Source organism: Phocoena phocoena, chromosome 20 (genome assembly GCF_963924675.1).
Source record: "Phocoena phocoena chromosome 20, mPhoPho1.1, whole genome shotgun sequence".
NCBI classification, from domain to species: Eukaryota; Metazoa; Chordata; class Mammalia; order Artiodactyla; family Phocoenidae; genus Phocoena; species Phocoena phocoena.
In genome coordinates this window covers 1,217,073-1,234,797 of record NC_089238.1, presented here as the reverse complement: position 1 = coordinate 1,234,797, position 17,725 = coordinate 1,217,073, and the positions used below count along the sequence as shown (strand labels likewise).

Here is a 17,725-nt window from a genome sequence, read left to right as displayed (position 1 = left end):
GCTGGGTGTCATTAGAGATCAGAGCCCCCATGACAAGGATGGAGGCCTGATGCGTAACGTGTCTGGGGCCACACAGCTTGTAAATGCCAGCCTGCAGGTTGAGAACATTGGCAGTCTGGGGGGTTTTTGTTGTGTTCTGTTTTTTATTGAGATATGATTGACATATAACATTGTATTAATTTCAGATGTACTGCATATGATACAGTATTTGCATGTATTGGGAAATGATCACAGTAAGTCTAGTTAACATCCGTCAGCATTCATCATTACATTCCTTTTTCTTGTGATGAAAATTCAAAATATGGCAATTTCGAATTCCAAGGTCCTAGCCATAATAGTGCTCCGTGACTTTGTTTGTGTGAAATTGAGTGCATGTCTGCAAATGTGACCATGTGGTCTGTGTGTGCCTGGGGTAGTCCAGAAAGAGAACCCATGGAACTTCCCTGGCTATCCAGTGGTTAAGACTCCACACTTCCAGTGCAGGGGGCACAGATTCGATCCCTTGTTGGGGAGCTAAACTCCCACATACTATGTGGTGTGGCCAAAAAATAATATATATATATATATAGAGAGAGAGAGAACTCGTGGGGAGTCCCAGATGAAGGAGGAGGTATGGATTATATAGAAAAAAGAAAAGCAATAGAGACCAGTATACCAGGATGTAGATAATCAGCCACAGTACCTAAGGTGGGGTGGGAAGGATGAGGACAGGCCCAGGCAAAGCCTGGTGGAACCACGAAGGACTTAGTGCTTTTCCCTGAGAGCAAGAGGGAGCCAGGGAGGGAATTAAGTGGAGCATGACCTGAGCAGATTAACATTTTAAAAAGGTTGACTAAGGGCTTCCCTGGTGGCGCAGTGGTTGAGAGTCCCCCTGTCGATGCAGGGGGCACAGGTTCGTGCCCCGGTCCAGGAAGATCCCACATGCAGCAGAGCGGCTGGGCCTGTGAGCCATGGCCGCTGAGCCTGCGCGTCCGGAGCCTGTGCTCCGCAACGGGAGAGGCCATGACAGTGAGAGGCCCGCTTACCGCAAAAAAAAAAAAAAAAAAAGTTTGACTAAATAGGTGTGATAAGTGGATTAGGGGAAGGCAAGGATGTGTTCAACTTTCTCCTATAGGGTTTTGCCTAGAATAATCTTTGCGTCATTCATTGATGAGATGAGGGTGGCTAGTTTGATCAGATCAGCAGGTGAGGTTGACATAAAACATGACATCAGTTAACAGAAATTAATTAGGTATTTGGGAGCCCACATATCCCAACAAACACCCACATTTTCTGATTTTGTGGCACAATGTTTGCTTTTAAAAAAAAACAACAACAAATCCAGGGACTTTCCTGGCAGTCCAGTGGTTAAAGCTCCAACTTCCAATGCAGGGGGCGTGGGTTCCATCCCTGGTCGGGGAACTAAGATCCCACATGCTGCATGGCGCAGCCAAAGGAAAAAAACTCTGGGAATTCCCTGGTGGTCCAGACTCTGTGCTTTCACTTCCAAGGGTGCAGGTTCGATCCTTGGTTGGGGGAACTAGGATCCTGCAAGCTGCTTGGTGTGGACAAAAATAATAATAACAATAATACAAGTCTTTGAAATGTTGACTATATATATAAAAAAACACACACACAAAAATAGAGCAGTGATATAGAAAGAGGATTAAATCTTTTATCTGTTTGACATCCCAAGGGGTATGCCTGTGGTTGCCCAGATCATTGATTTGCAGTCACAAATCAATATTGAATAATACAAACTCAGTTTCTCCTCTGAATCCTACACTCCAGTAGAAAAGGATAGGCAATACAAACAGCTCAATAGGGACTGCCCTTGTGGTGCAGTGGTTAAGAACCCTCCTGCCAATGCAGGGAACATGGGTTAGAGCCCTGGTCCGGGAAGATCCTACATGCCGTGGAGCGACTAAGCCCGTGCACTACAACTACTGAGCCTGTGCTCTGAAGCCCGCATACCCATAGCCCGTGCTCCGCAACAAGAGAAGCCACCGCAGTGAGAAACCTGCGCACAGCAACGGAGAGTAGCCCCCGCTCGCCGCAAGTAGAGAAAGCCCATGTGCAGCAACAAAGACACAACGCAGCCAAAAATAAATAAATAAATTTACTTTTAAAAAGAAAGAAACAGATCAATATAAAATTATAACTTTGATAAGATCAGTGAAGCAAAGACAAATGTTTTTCATAAGGAAGGGTAATTGGAGAAAAGAAAGAGGTGAAAGTAAAAGGAAAATTTCCTGAGGAATGTATCATTGGGCTGACACGGGGTGTAGCTGAGGTGGTTTTGCAGATGTTTGTGTCTGATGTACGAGTTTCTAACACAAGATGAAATCATGTATATGGATTCCAGCCTGTCCTATTTCATTCACTTTCTTGTCAATTGTTTGTTATATTTTGTTTTCTTATAATGACTGAAAGAACATCTTTGTACTAGATCGCCTTCGTTCAGTTAAATCATGCCCAATTACAACTTAAGACGCTATTTACTGTTTAAAATTGAACTTTTAAAATTGAAATGTAATGCACATACAGAAAAAAGGAAAAGTGAAAGTATATAACTTGGTGGATTTTTACAGAGAAACACTCATGTGTAACTACCTCCAAGATCAAGAGGTAGACTATCGCCAGCTAAAATTGGAAGTACAGCATCACACGAACTCTCTCTTTAGTCCCAGGCAAACTGGGATGGGGTCATCCTATGGAGCCCTCCATATGTACCTATCCCAGGATCTACTATTGTTTCCAAAATTTTAACCAACATCCTAAATAATATTGATAGTATTTATATGCTTTTCAATGAACATAAACAAGAAGAAATAAAATGTATTGTTTGGTGCCTGGATTATTTCATTTGACATTCTGTTTTGTGGTTATTCTATGTTGTTGCATGAAGAATTTCTTCTTATTGCTATCAAATATGCCTCTGCATCAATTAATTGTAATCTGTCCCATTGAATGTCGGACATTTAGATTATTTACAGCATGGGAATATTATGAATTATGTTGATAGAAACATTATTGTATATGCCTTTGATGCACACGAGTATATTCTTCCGTTGAGTACATGCCGAGGAGTAAAATTGATGAGTCACAGGGAATGCATAAATACAGATTTAGCACATACTAATCAAAGCATTTCCAGCGTGAGTACTCACTAGCAGTGACTGAGAGTGCCAGGTGCTCCAATCCATGCCAATGCTAACTCTATTTTATTTTAGTGATTCTGGTAGGTATTTTGTAGCACGTTCTTGTAGTTTTATTTTGCATTTCTGGGATGGCTGATGAGGTTGCGCTTTTCTCCATTTGTGTATTCACCAAATGTCTAGTAGAATTCATCCGTGAACTCAACTGAACCTGAATTTTGTTTGTTTCTTTTCAATTATACCAGTGTTGTAATTTATTACATATCTCTTCTATTTCTAGCTCGCAGTTCTTAAACATCCACCAGTTGTTGAAAGAGATCCCCCAAGAAACAAGTCAGCAGAGATTGAATCCCTGAAGTTGCGGCTCTCTGAGAATTCTTGTTAAGAATGGCTTTAGACCTCAGAATCTCCTTTCAAGATGAAACATCCAGGAAGGATCCTGGGTCAGATAATCTAGAGCTTAAACCCAGCCAAGGATCTGCCATCCAGGAGAGAGAGGGGATCTCTGAGGTCCAGAGCACTCAGCTCAGCTTATTTCAAACCAATAATAACTCACGTGCAAGGCAGGAGCTGCAAAGACTCTATAAATTATTTCACTCATGGCTGCAGCCAGAAAAACACAGCAAGGATGACATAATTTCTCGTTTGGTCCTGGAACAGTTTATGATCAATGGCCGCTGCGGTGACAGGTCCACTTTACAAGAGAAATGGAATGCAAGCGGCAGAAACCTGGAGAAATTCATGGAAGGTCTGACCGATGATGGCATGAAGCCACCTGGCTTAGTAAGTAGAGGGTTCTGACCCCCAGGGTGAGGGGAAAGGGGGTGTAAGGAATAAGTAGTCTGTTGAAGTTGCCTGGAAGTAGAGAAAGAAGTTATTATAGATAGTAATCAGGCTTTGTTCACAGGTCCACGTCCACATGCAGGGACAGGAAGCCCTCTTTTGTGAGAATACGTCCTTAAGAGAAGTCATTGTTCACTTCACAAAACAGTTGTCGACAGGAACTCCAGCAAGAGAGAAAATGGGGACACCTTTCTGGATTCCTCAAGATACTTCCCTGGAAACAAGACAAAGTGAGTGGGGAAAGCCCAGGTACCAGAGGGATGATCTGTGTGGACTCTTTCTTGGGCATAACTTCACTGAGTCCCTTTTTCCCCCGCTACAGAAAGTGAAGGTAAAGAAAATGGTGGCAACATTTCTTTGAAAACTTGTCAAGTAAATGACCGTATTACTAGTGCAAGCAATCAAATACCTTTCCTGCTTATTATCCAAGAAGAGAACAGTCTGAGGCCTGAAGAAGGAGGTGTTTGTTTGGAGAATCCACTCAGCTCCAGAAGAGCAGGTCCAGCCCCCTCCAGGTCCCAGGGAGGATCCCTGAAAGGACCCTCCTATCAAGATGTCCTTGTGGAGGTGGAACCAGAGTTTCTCTTCAAGCCAGACCAGGTCACCCTTGAGCCTGTTTCTACGCACCAGAGCACTGAGGGGAATTCTGCACGTGGGGAACACCAAGAAAGAGTCCACGGAGCCCCAAAAGTATACAAATGTGAGACGTGTCCCAAGATCTTTAGGTATTTCTCTCGGTTAAAAGTTCACCAGAAAAGACACAATAATGAGAGAACATATATTTGTGCTGAGTGTGGCAAAGGCTTCTTCCAGGCATCAGACCTACATGTGCATCAGAGGATTCATGCAGGAGAGAAGCCTTTCATGTGCAGCGTGTGTGAAATGGCCTTCAGCCACAAAACCAACCTTCGGGCTCACGAGAGAATCCACACGGGAGAGAAGCCCTATGTATGTTCCCTTTGCCAGAGACGCTTCCGCCAGTCCTCCACCTACCACCGCCACCTTAGGTTTCACCAGAAAATTGCCCTCAAAAGTGTTCCCTCCACACTAAAATCTTCCTTGGCTGTGGCCCCAATGTGATGTATATAAATTATGTATGTGCGTATGTTTATTTCCATAGTACTCTATAAAAATAATTTTAAAAAGTAGTACTGCTTTATAAAAATAATTTAAAAAAGAAAAAATGTGGCAATTTCCCTGGCGGTCCAGTGGTTAAGACTCCGCACTTCCACTGCAGGGGGCACAAGTTCCATCCCTGGTCCGTGAACTAAGATCCCACTTGCCTTGCAGCACGGCCAAAAGTAATAATAATTAAATAAGATTAAAAATTTAAAAAGGAAAAAAAAAATTTAAAAAGGAAAGAAAATAAAATTTAAAAGACAGTTAAAAAAAAGAATGTAATTTCCTGATTGTATTTTCCATTTATTGTTTCACTCCTCCCCCCAAAAAAAGTAAGTTTATGAAGAGCAGGGAATTTCTCAGTTTTGTTCACTAAAGTATCTCAGGTGTGTAGAAAAGCATCTGGTACATTTCAAATAACCAATAAATATCTGTTGAATAAATGAATGGATGTGTTATGTTGGTGTTTATTCTTTAAAATTTTGGCGTGTGTCCCACGTGAGAATGAAACGGAGCAGGACCCTATGGTCCTTGCCCCTCCACACACACCATGTCCTCAGCCTGCTTTTGTCTGTGGAAAAACTTTAGCAAAAGAATAAGCTTAATCAGAGAAGTGAGAAAATGCAGAAACAAAGGAAAACAGTCAAAGGAGACCAAATAATAATTGTTTAGTCATTAAGCAAAAATCAAGGATCTTTAGTTCCTCCTTAAGGACTATAGATAATATTCTGAGCCATATCCTGTGAGCTCTCTTGTAGATACTGAAACCCCCACCAGGTGGAAGAAGTTAACAGCATGATGACCAGGTTGTAGCCATGACATAGCTGCCACAATTTCGAGAATTGGCCTCAAAGAAATGGTGAAAGAACAGACCCTGAACCTGAAGACTAATTGTGCTTAAAACAATCAAGATGACGCTGATCAGAGCACAGATGACCAATTTCAAGATGACTGTTAGAGCTGACTGTGCTGTTTCTGCATGTGGTCCCCTCCCTCCGTCTATAAAAGCTCTTGCCCACTGATTGTCGCGGGGGGGGGGGGGGGGGGGTGGGGGTGGGGGTGGAGTCAGCCTTAGGACAGGCGTCCACCCTCTCCATCCCCCCGTTGCCGGCATCCAAAATAAAGCACTTTCCTTTCCACCAACCTGGCCTCTTTATTGGCTTTTGAGTGGCGAGCAGCCGGACCCCACTTTCGGTTACAGTAAGACAGTGAGTTCCAAGCTCAGTGGTCCAACGAGACTTTCCCTGCCTGCTGCCCTGTCCTCTGTCCACACCCTTTATGCCTAGTGCAGCCACAGGCACCTAAAAAGGTGGGGAGCGAAGATGGAAACTTAGAAAGAGGCCTTAACTGAAGAAAGGGACCCTTTGTATTTAAATAATATATAATCATTTAATTTACTGGCAATTTAATAGCTAAACTGGACCTAAAGAAGATGGTGACTGAAAGTTGCAGAATGCAATTTTATTAACAAATACCAGAAAAGTCCAATGTTTTCCATGCATTTCTTCCAGTAGATGGAATGTGTGGGGGTAGGGAAGGCTTATTTGCAAAATCAGTTTGAAAGAGCAGTTTGGAGAAAACAGATTCTGTGTACAGTCGAGGCAAAAGCTCACATGCTAGTTATTGTGAACACATTTGTGATCTGGCTTCCAATAGGAAATTAGGGTTCAGTCTCATTGAGAAGCTAGAAGGTGCCCTGTGGAAATGGCCTGAATGCTGGAACAGGGGCATTCTGCGGGGTAAATTGTGACACTTCTCTGATTCCCTTGCTATCGGGCTGGGATAATGCTCCACTATGTGGAGAAGCCCATTCATCCATCCTCTTTCTTGGGCTGTCTCCAGATATTTTACTATGGTGAATATTCTTGCAAATCTTGGTATGAAAGAAGGCTTTTCTTTGGAAAGACCTCTGGGAGATGGGTTGTGAAATAACAGCAAATATATATATATGACTCTGCCTGGTTCCCCAGCGCTCCCAAAACCCTTGTATTTTCCTAAGAGATAAGAGCACTAGGAGCTTTCTGTTTGTTTTTGTTTTTGGCTGCGACGCGGAGCTTGTCGGATCGTAGTTTCCTGACCAAGGCTCGAACCCGCGCCCACAACAGTGAAAGAGTGGAGCCTTAACCACTGGATCTCCAGGGAATTCCCCTGGGAGCATCTTTTGTTCTAAAATTTGATCTTGGACCCTGGCTTCTGACACAGAGCACCTAAATCCTTTTAAATTTCCTGGATGAAAGGAGTGTCTTTGGCTTTAAATGAAGTGGTGTTTGGTAGGCTCCTGGATGGCTTCAGGATGGGGACTGATCACCAGAAAGACCAAACTATGATTAGAAGCTTGGAACTTTCAGCCCCACCGCATCCCTGCATCCCTGGAAGTTGATAGGAACTGGAGATTGAGTTAATAATGGATCATGCATTCTTAAGTTCAGGACTTGGAGATCTTCCAGGTTGCTGAACACATCCATGTGCCAGGAGGGTGGCATGCCCCTACTTTACAGGGACAGAAGCTCCTATGCTCAGGACCCTTCCTGATCTCTCCCTCTGTAACTCTGTCTGGCTGTTCATCTGTATCCTTTATCATACCCTTTAAAATATAATAAACTATTTAAGTAAGTGAGTATTTCCCTGAATTCTGTGAACGGTTCTAGTGAATAATCCAATTTGAGGAGGGCAGTTAGGGGAACCTCTGATTTGCAGCCAAATCAGACAGAAGTTTTGGGTAACGTGGGTACCCACTATTTGCAATTGGCCTCTGAAGTGGGGGCCAATCATATGGGACTGAGCCCTTAAGCTGAGGGATTTTCACTAACCCGAATTAGTGTCAGAATTCACTGAACTGTAGGACACCCAATTGGTGCCACAATTGGTTGGTGTGATAAAACAGCCACACTTCTTGTGTCAGAAGTGTTGAGTGTGGTTACTTCAAAAAGACACATGCACCCCAATGTTAATAGCAGCACTACTTACAATAGCCAAGTTAGGGAAGCAACCTAAGTCCCATCAACAGATGAATGGATAAAGATGATGTGGTGTATATATATACAATGGAATATTACTCAGTCATAAAAAAGACAGAAATTCTGACATTCACAACAATATGGATGGAACTAGAGAGTATTATGCTTAGTGAAATAAATCAGACAAAGATACATACTCTATGTTATCACTTATATGTGGAATCTAAAAGAAAGAAATAAGTGAATGTATATGATAAAATAGAAACAGACTCACAGATATAGAGAACAAACTAGTGGTTACCCATGGGGAGAAGGAAGGGGAGAGGGACACAATATGTGAAGGAGATTAATAGATACAAACTACTATGTATAAAAGAAATAAGCAACAAGGATCTATTGTACAGCACAGGGAAATATAGCCATTATTTTGTAATAACTTTAAATGGAGTATAATCTATAAAAATATTGAATTACTATTGTATTGAATCATACCTGAAACTAATATAATATGGTAAATCAACTACACTTCAATGAAAAAAATAGTGTTGAGTATGGCAGTAGAGTGAGAGTAAAGGAGAAACAAGTATTTTTCCAATACCCAGCGGCAAACTTTTTCAAAGTGATTTTTACACATTGTAGCACCATTAGAAATACAAAAGATCTTGAATGTCCATGTCTTCTGAAACGCTTGGTTTTGTGACTAGTCTGACTTTAATACCTGGACCCCTCGGGTACAGTTTATTGGAATCAGCAAGTAAGATAAATAAGTTTTTAAAAAAAGCAGCTCTTTCACACCCTCTGCTTAACCAATATGCTTGGATTTTGCAGGTTAAATGCACAGTTGACACGTCTCCCTGACACACCAGCTACTTGTCTGACTCTACTTGGCATCACACACATCACACAGGTACCGAAATCATTAATAGAATGAGTGCCTGGCCTCCACCTAGCTCCAAGCCCAGTGATTATATGCAGAGTTCAACAATACAAAGGTGGATTCCCACTGGTAACCTCCTGTGCATTCGACTGAGGTGGAGAGTTAGCTACGAGTCCAGACTAACACGTTTGGGGAATTTCTCTTCTAAATGAAACGGGAGAGAAGGGGGCAGGGCACAACCTTTAAAATAATGACAAAGCTTGAGGACACGACCCAAACTGATTAGAACCAAATGAGTCCAAGATGGCGGATGAGTTGACTTCCACCAGACCTTGAGCCTCAGTATATACTCATTGTAACACATCAGCACACTAAGTGACACACCCACAGTCACCACGACAGATCCGAGACCAACCAAAAACGGCCAAAAAGTGGGTGGTGGCCTAATTCCTAGAAATCCCTACCCCTTCCCCAAAATAGCTGGAATACTCCTCCCACTCATTAGCCTATGAAATTACCCACCCTTATAAAAACTGACAACCCCATACCCTGGTGCCGCTCTTGCCTTCTGAGATGGTCCACACTCTGTCTGTGGAATGTGTTTCTCTCTAAATAAATCCACTTCTCTTTTAAATATATATATATATATATTTTAAATTAATTTATTTATTTTTGGCTGTGTTGGGTCTTCGTTGCTACGCGTGGGCTTCCTCTAGTTGCGGCGAGTAAGAGCCACTCTTCATTGCGGTGCACGGTCCTCTCATTGCAGTGGCTTCTCTTGTTGTGGAGCATGGGCTCTCGGTGCACAGGCTTCAGTAGTTGTGGCACGTGGGCTTAGTAGTTGTGGCTCACGGGCTTTGTTGCTCCACGGCATGCGGGATCCTCCCGGACCAGGGCTTGAACTCGTGTTCCCTGCATTGGCAGGTGGATTCTTAACCACTGTACCACCAAGGAAGCCCCCCCCCCCAATAAATCAACTTCTTACCCATCACTTTGTCTCTCACTGAATTGTTTCTGTGACAAGACATCAAGAACCTGAGCTTTGTTAAGTCCTGAGACTAGGTATGTGATCTCAGTTAAAAGAACGTGGGTTCAAGACCCAATCTGAGGCCCACAGTTTCATAAACAGAGGGCTCCTGTGCAGAATGGAACCAAGAAGTTCACTGGATTTTTCTCTGCAGGTGGGTTTCCCTCTGTTTATTCCAAGTGGAGCTGGCTTACCTCTTACAGCTGTGAATCCAGTTTCTTCTTTAAGATATTTATTTATAATTGAAAAATGAATTCATTAAAATATCTAATAGTGATTATGTGTAGGAACATTGTATCCCTTCCTATGGAAACCCAAATAAGGCTTAGGGCTACTCTCTAGCTGTGACCCTGTTTATCCTCACCACAGCCCTGATCACTGTAAGATTTGTTCGTTTGTTTTCGGTTTTTTTTGGCCGTACCGCATGGGGTGCAGGATATTAGTTTTCAGACCAGGGATTGAACCCAGGCCCAAGGCAGTAAAAGCTCCAAGTCCTAACCACTGGACTGCCAGGGAACTCCCAGAATTTTCTTTTTATTAATTTGTAATCCACATGGCTCCCTCACTTCATCCCAGACTGACTTGTGTCCTTTCCTGACAGTCCTCTGATTGCCCCCTGGGAAGTCACCCCAGACTCTAAGATCTTCTCAGTCTACTTTGTTGTCCTGAGGACACTGGTCATCTGACTTTGTCTTGGGCATTTACTTAGCACAGGCAAGAGAAAACCCCTCTCTGGGCCTCGGTTTCTTCCTGTGCAAAATGGAGAGGATGGGGGGGCCTGATCACAGGGCTTCCAGAGCAGGTAAGGAGAGGATGCACTGGCCACACCCACACCCCCAACATGCCCCGACGACGCAGTTACTGTGGGGCATGGCCGCCCTAGTGCTAGCTTGCCGGTGGTGTCCGTGGGGGACAGGGAATGACTAGGGGGAGCACCCTGGGCATCTACAGCTCAGGTCTGTCCCGGGAAATGCTCCTCAGGCCCACCACTCCAAGAGCGCTTTCCATCGCTCTGCTCTAATCGCTGCCAGACCTCCTCAACTTGGGGGCATGAGGGGTGAGGGGCACCGTGCCTCATCCCAGAGTCTCCGTGCCTTCTCTGGGCTGCACCTATACGGAGGCCTGGCTGGGCTTGGGGACCTGGAGCCGCCACCTGCTGTTATCCAACGGAGGTCTTGCTGCTCACAGCTTACAAAATCAATTACATACTCACAAATGTCCATAGAAAAGAAAGGTGCCTTTAATCAGAATGCTGACAATCTGTGGAGATGGTGGACTCAGCGTCCCCCAGAAGCCACCTCTGCTTTGGCATTCTGCTCGGCCATGAAAGTTTTAAAGGAAAGGAGGGACGTCATCTCAGTTAATCTTTGAGATTGCAACAGGAGGGAAGGGGGCAGGGCACAACGTTTGAAAGGATGACATAGCCCGAGGACATGACATAAACGGATTAGAACCAAATGGGTCCAAGATGGTGGATAAGTTGACTTCCCCTAGACCATGAGCTTCATTATATGCTCATTGTAACACATCAGTGAGCTAAAGGACACACCCACAGGTGCCATGTCAGTTCTAAGGCGACAATAAGGATCAAAAATTGAGCCGTGGCCCAATTCCTGGAAATTCCTGCCTATTCCCAAAATAGCTGGAATACTCCTCCCACTTATTATCCTATAAGAAATTACCCACCACTATAAAAACTGACAACCCCACACCCTCGTGCCTTTCTCACCTTTTGAGATGGCCCATGCTCTGTCTAGTGGAGTGTGTTTCTCTCTAAATAAATCCACTTCTTACCTATCACTTTGTCTATCACTGAATTCTTTCTGCGATTAGACATCAAGAACCTGAGCTTCATTAAGTCTTGAAGCCAGGTGTGCGATCTCAGTTGGAAGACTGTGGGTTTTGGCCAGGTTCAAGTCCCAGCACTTGGGTTCAAGTCCCAATCTGCGTTTCGGCCAGGTTTGAGTCCCAGCCGCGTGGGTTCAAATCCCAATCAGGGTCCTGGCCAGGTTTGAGTCCCAGCACGTGGGTTCAAGTCCCAATCTGAGGTGCATGGTTTCAAGATGGCGGATCAGAGTCTTTGCCATCCTCCATTGCATGCAGGCTCATGGACTTCTTGTGATCTTCCCCTAGATGTTATCTTGTTCACACAGTTTGTTTGTGAGATCATTGAAGGGGAATCTAAGGAAAAGATCTGGTCATCTATTAATTACCTATTTTTCATTTCTGCTTCTTTGATGTACAGAAAGAAATGACAAGTTAGGCAAGGTATTCTGTGATTAAAAGACTTGAAAGGTGTGCTTGGGCCGGAGATTAGTAGAGCATGGGTGTGCCTGGTTTAAAAATTTGATACAATATAACTTTGCTAAAATGACAAGAAAAGGGTCTTCCTGCTGAGGGCCTTGTTACTGGCAACTGGGCTAGTGGCTAAGATTCAGTGGTCTTACTGCTGCAGCCTAACTGAATTCATTCTCTGGCCAGGGAAGGGAAATCCTGCTTCAAGCCACTGCAGGCCGTGGCCACCAGAGATCAGAAGGATCAATAAAGTTTGCAGAAACACTTACTTAAAAAGCCCAAATTCCTCAATGGTTTTCTGGGAAGAATTTTTTTTTTTTTTTTTTTGCGGTACGCGGGCCTCTCCCTGCTGTGGCCTCTCCCATCGTGGAGCACAGGCTCCGGACGCGCTGGCTCCGGACGCGCAGGCCCAGCATCTATGGCTCACGGGCCCTGGGAAGAATTTTTATAGGCAAAATCCGGGGGTGGGCTGTAGGGTGTGTAACCCTCCTCTGATTGGTTGGTGATGAGATAACAGGGTGGTCTTTCAGGAATCTCAGTCATCAGCCTTCTGGTTCCAGCCAGTCTGGGGTCCATGTGCTTGTGTTCAGCCAGAAGCTACAATCCTCCACATGGGTGGAGGCCTCAGATCCTGCAGAAGAACTCAAAAATATATTGTTATGTATATCCCTTGAGGTGGAACCAGGACCCTGCTTTATCCCCGCACTATTGTTTTCTTGACCCCTCCTCCTTTGTTTCTGCATTCCCTCCCTTCCCTAATTAGTAACTATGGATATGCCGTTTGGAACTCAGAAAAGGTCTAGGAGGCTGAAGCTTTTTTTTTTTTTTAAGCCACTAGGCATGTAGGATTCTAGTTGCCCCGACCAGGGATAGAAGCCTTGCCCCCTCCGGTGGAAGCATGGAGTCTTAACCACTGGACCACCAGGGAATCCAACAAACATAAGGAGGGGTTTTGTACCTCAGAGGGCCCTGCAGGGTCCTGCTCGGTTTCATTATTAGCATTTCTCACAGCAACCTACCTGGAGAATCAGATTTCTGGGGGAAATGCAGGGTCAGAGAAGTGAAGTGTTTTCCTGTATGATCAGGCCCAGCCGGATGGCTGCTCTCTTGCTCTCTGTACATCCCCTGCCTGATCAGTCCCTGCCTCACCTACACCCCACTCACCTGACTGACCTCCCTCTTAATCATAAAGCCAAATCAGTAAATGCCTACATACTCCCCCCACCCCACACCCCATCACCTCAGCTCGCAGGACTTTGGTTCCCCGACCAGGGCCACGATAGTGAAAGCGCGGAGTCTTAACCACTGGACCACAGGGAAGTCCCTGTTCTAATCTTTAGATTAGGACTGTCTCCACTGTGACAGTTTATCAAAGGGACTGTGAGGGGAGTGCTCCTCTGCCAGTTTTCCTGGCAACCTGTGAACCAACCTGACGTCAGTTCTTCCTGGAACAGGCAACCTCCCTCTTCCCTGTGAGAAATGGAATATTTCCTGCCATGTCAATAAAGGATGTCACAGTCATCAGTGATTGCAGCCACAGTCTATGGTGAGCTGGTGAGCCCCGAGGGAACTCAGGAAGGAAACAGAGAATACCTGCCATCTAGCAGCATCAGACTGCAGCCGTTCCCCACGGTGAGCCCTGAGGGAACTCAGGATGAGAAAACACAGGACACTGGCCTTGGGTAGCTAAGGTGCATATCAAAGGAATGATTGCAATGAGCCCAGACTCTTGCATCTTCCCATACACAGAAAAGCGCTAAATTCCTTAACTTGAGATTTCTAATTTTCTTTTCTTTTTTAAATTTTTATTTTAAAATATATTTATTTATGGCTGCATCGGGTCTTCGTCGCTGGCGCGGACTTTCTCTAGTTGCGGCGAGCAGGGGCTACTCTTCCTTGAGATGTGTGGGCTTCTCATTGTGGTGGCTTCTCTTGTTGCAGAGCACGGGCTCTAGGTGCGAAGGCTTCAGTAGTTGCGGCATGTGGGCTCAGTAGTTATGGCGCACGGTCTTTGTTGCTCCGTGGCATGTGGGATCTTCCCGGACCAGGGCTCGAACACGTGTCCCCTGCATTGGCAGGCGAATTCTTAACCACTGTGCCACCAGGGAAGTCCCTAGTTTTCTTAACAGTAATCTTTTGTTCCTACCACCTGCCCTTTGTTGCAAAACTCCTGTATATCCTAGCTCCCCCCTCGCCTCCTCGGAGCAGTTCTTTCAAAGTTACTTGAGATGCTGCCACCCGGGCTTCAAGTTCGAAAAATTTCCACTGCATAAAACATAACTCTCAACTTTTAGGTTGTATGTATTTTTTTAGTCGACACCTGGTAGCGAAGACAGCTGCCCTGTCCTGCCCGCCATCTGCTGCACACAGTGGGGTGTGGCACCAAGAACTTTATGCTTCAGGTGGGTGAGATCCCCCCACATATTAGACATGTCTCTGCTGCTGACCTCAGGCATTCCTCAGTCTTGAGGCTGGGCAAGTACAGGGCTTGCAGGACTGCTGGATGCAGCCCAACACTTCCCCAAGGTCACACAGCAGGAAAGTTTTAGGGTCTAGAGGCTGAATACAAACTCCCAAGACTGACCCCAGAGCTGGGTTTAAACATTTTATCAGGGCACGTGAAGCGCTTCACGCCCCACCAGGGCTGGTGGCAGACAGCAAGGACCCAGGGAGGCCCAGCTGCTGCTGTTGCTGCTGCTTTTTGCGTTGTTTGAATTCTAATCATGACCGTTTTCCCTCATTCCTCTGAATCCCAGAGCACTCACTGTCTGCCTGCACAGTCCTCAAGGGGAGGCCATCGTCTGTCAGCTCCTCGGGCCTCTCCCATGGGAGGCGTTTCTCTCAGCCACAATTTCATTATGTCCAAAGGCTGCGTCAGCTTCCACCTTGAGCCCAGCACGCAGTCGGCTGACCAAGAAACTGGTCTGAAAGAGAACTAAATGAAAAGCAGAGAGCTCTTCACACGCATGTTGACTGAAAAAAAATGCACAACCTAAAAGTTGAGAATTCTGTTTTATTTGGCGGGTTTTCTGAGGACTTCAAGCCCGGGGGGGAAGCCTCTCAGATAGTTGAAAAGGTCAGGGAAGAGCCAGGATCTAGAGGAGTTTTTGCAACAAAGACCGTGTAGTCGGAACATCAAAAGATTTTTGTTAATTAAAGAAAAGCAGGACTTCCTTGGTGGCGCAGTGATTAAGAATCCGCCTGCCAATGCAGGGGACTTGGGTTCGAGCCCTGGTCCGGGAAGATCTCACTTGCCACAGAGCAACTAAGCCCGTGCGCCCCAACTACTGAAGCCTGTGCACCTAGAACTCGTACTTCACCGCAAGAGAAGCCACCACGAGGAACCCGTGCATCTGCAAAGATAGAGCAGCCCCCGCTTGGCACAACTAGAGAAAGTCCTCATGCAGCAGTGAAGACCCAACACAGCCAAAAATAAATTTAAAAAATAAAGAAAAACAGATATCTCAAGTTAAGGAATTTAGCGCTTTTCTATATATGGGAATAAGCAGGAGTCTGGGCCCATTGAAATCATTCCCTTAATCTGCACCTTAACTACCCAGGGCCAGTATCCTGAGTGCCTGAGTGGGGGGCGGGGGCAGGTCTGTTTCCTGCAAAAACAACTTAGGAATGTGTGTCAGGCCTTTATATCTTACGTGGCGGATTTACAGCCCCGCTTTTGTCCTTTGGAAACTATGTACATACATCAGTGGAACAGAGATAGAGCTACTCTTTTAGTCCTATGGGTCTCTGGTTATTGACTCAAAGACCAGAGCCTTGGGGAATTCCCTGGCAGTCCAGTGGTTAAGACTCCGCACTTCCACTTCAGGGGGCCCAGGTTCCGAAGGCGGCGTGGTGAAGCACCCCCCCACCCCGCAAAAAAACAAAAAACCCGAAGTCTTCAGGTGTTGGGCCTGTTTGCTCAAGGTCATCCCCCAGTCATTTTCCAAGATGGCCATGCTCTTGTCTTCCTGTCTCGATTATACATATATGTCTGTGTCTTATTAAGATATTTAATATGTCAAAGTGCTGCATTTGGGGGTAGCATGTATAGGGAGTGTGAGTTATGCATGTCTCACCTGGATGGACTCTGACCTTTTGACCTGATGAAGTCATAGAGAACACCTGTCAGAAACTCAAGCTATTTATCTGACTCTTACCCTAAAATAACTCGGGATTCCTTAAGGACAAATATTTTCTGAGTGAGAGTCAATTACAATTCTCAATCAGGCAACTTTAAAAACCTCAGGGCTTTTTCCTTTATAAGCCCCTGACTCTTTTTCTTCCCTGAACACTCTTTAGGGGTTACCTGTATCTGTGTCTCCTGAATTGCAAGTCTTAAGACTCCAAATAAACTCTTTTTAAAATTTGAAGCCTCTTGCATTGTATGTATATATATATATATATATATATTTTTTAATTTATTAATTAATTTATTTTTGGCTGCATTGGGTCTTTGTTGCTGCACGTGGGCTTTCTCTAGCTGCGGCGAGCAGGGGCTATTCGTCGTTGCAGTGCACAGGCTTCTCATCGTGTTGGCTTCTCGTTGTGATGCACAGGCTCTAGGCGTGGGGCCTTCAGCAGTTGTAACGCATGGGCTTCAGTAGCGCAGGCTCAGTAGTTGTGGCACAAGGGCTTAGTTGCTCCGCTGCGTGTGGGATCTTCCTAGACCACGGCTCAAACCCGTGTCCCCTGCATTGGCAGGCAGATTCTTAACCATAGTGCCCCCAGGGAAGTCCCTTGCATTATATTTTTTGCTACAGGCATGTAACAGGCATTCTACTGGCATGTAAAAAGCAATTAGATAATGTCGATGAAATACTGGTAGTCAGTTTAAGAAAGAAATAGAGGGATTTCCCTGGTGGTTCAGTGGTTAAGACTCTGAGCTCCCAGTGCAGGGAGCCCAGGATCCCTGGTCAGGGAACTAGATCCCGCATGCATGACGCAACTAAGTGTTCGCACGACTCAACTAAATATCCCGCACGCTGCAACAAAGATCCTGCGTGCCACAACTAAGACCCTATGCAGCCAAATAAATAAATATTAAAAAAAAAAAAGAAATAGAATATTGTGGGCAGTCTTGTGGGCATGACTGGCCCATAGACTAGTTGGTTGTCAGGCCCTGACTTGTTTGGAGGCTACCGTCTGCTGGTGGGTGGGACACCTAACCTCTACACAGCTAAGGGCCTGGGCAGAGGAAGGGTTGAGCTTGTGGGCAAAGATGGGCAAGATAAGAATTTTGAGAATGACCACTGCTCTGCTAGATCAGAGAAGGTTGCAGGACAGGCCGGGAACTGAGAACATCACTAGATTTACCTCTGTAGTTGCCATGTGTTTAACAGCAAGAGGAACTGGATTGTAATAATCTATTTTCCTGTTTAAGACAATTACTTATATTTGGAAAGTGAATCAATTAAATTGTTCAATGATGATAGTATTTAGAAATGTCCCTTTGGATGTAAATGCCCAGGAA

The 17,725-nt window shown here is 45.1% G+C and overlaps 1 pseudogene; it reads left to right on the top strand.

Moving 5' to 3' along the window:
- Positions 1-17,725, top strand: part of LOC136140868 (zinc finger protein 814-like) — a 53,137-nt pseudogene that overhangs the window by 20,054 nt on the left and 15,358 nt on the right.